Below are 413 nucleotides of genomic sequence, written 5' to 3' on the forward strand. Positions count from 1 at the left end.
TTGTAGGTTTTCCCAAATTTTTTCTTCTATTTCAGAGTTTCAGGCTTTACATTGAGGTCTTTGATCCATTTGGAATGGACTTTTGTGCAAGGTGAAAGATAGGAGTTCAGTTTCATTCTTCCAGAGGTGGAGATCCAGTTTTGCCAGCACCATTTGCTGAACATACCGTCTTTCCTCCAGTTAATGTTCTTGGCCCCTTTGTCAAATATCAGGTGGCTAAAATTGCAATTACTCATATTTGGGTCTTCAATTTTGTTCCATTGGTCTATGGGTCTATTTTTGTACAGGTACCATATTGTTTTTATGACTATAGCTCGGTAGTGGAGCTTAAAATCTGGTATAGTAATCCCCCCAGCATTGCTCTTAGTTCTCAAGGTTGTTTTGGCTATCCAGGGTCTTTTGTGCTTCCAGAT

The sequence above is a fragment of the Nannospalax galili genome, unplaced genomic scaffold (assembly GCF_000622305.1).
Source record: "Nannospalax galili isolate Female #2095 unplaced genomic scaffold, S.galili_v1.0 scaffold344, whole genome shotgun sequence".
Classification (NCBI taxonomy): Eukaryota; Metazoa; Chordata; class Mammalia; order Rodentia; family Spalacidae; genus Nannospalax; species Nannospalax galili.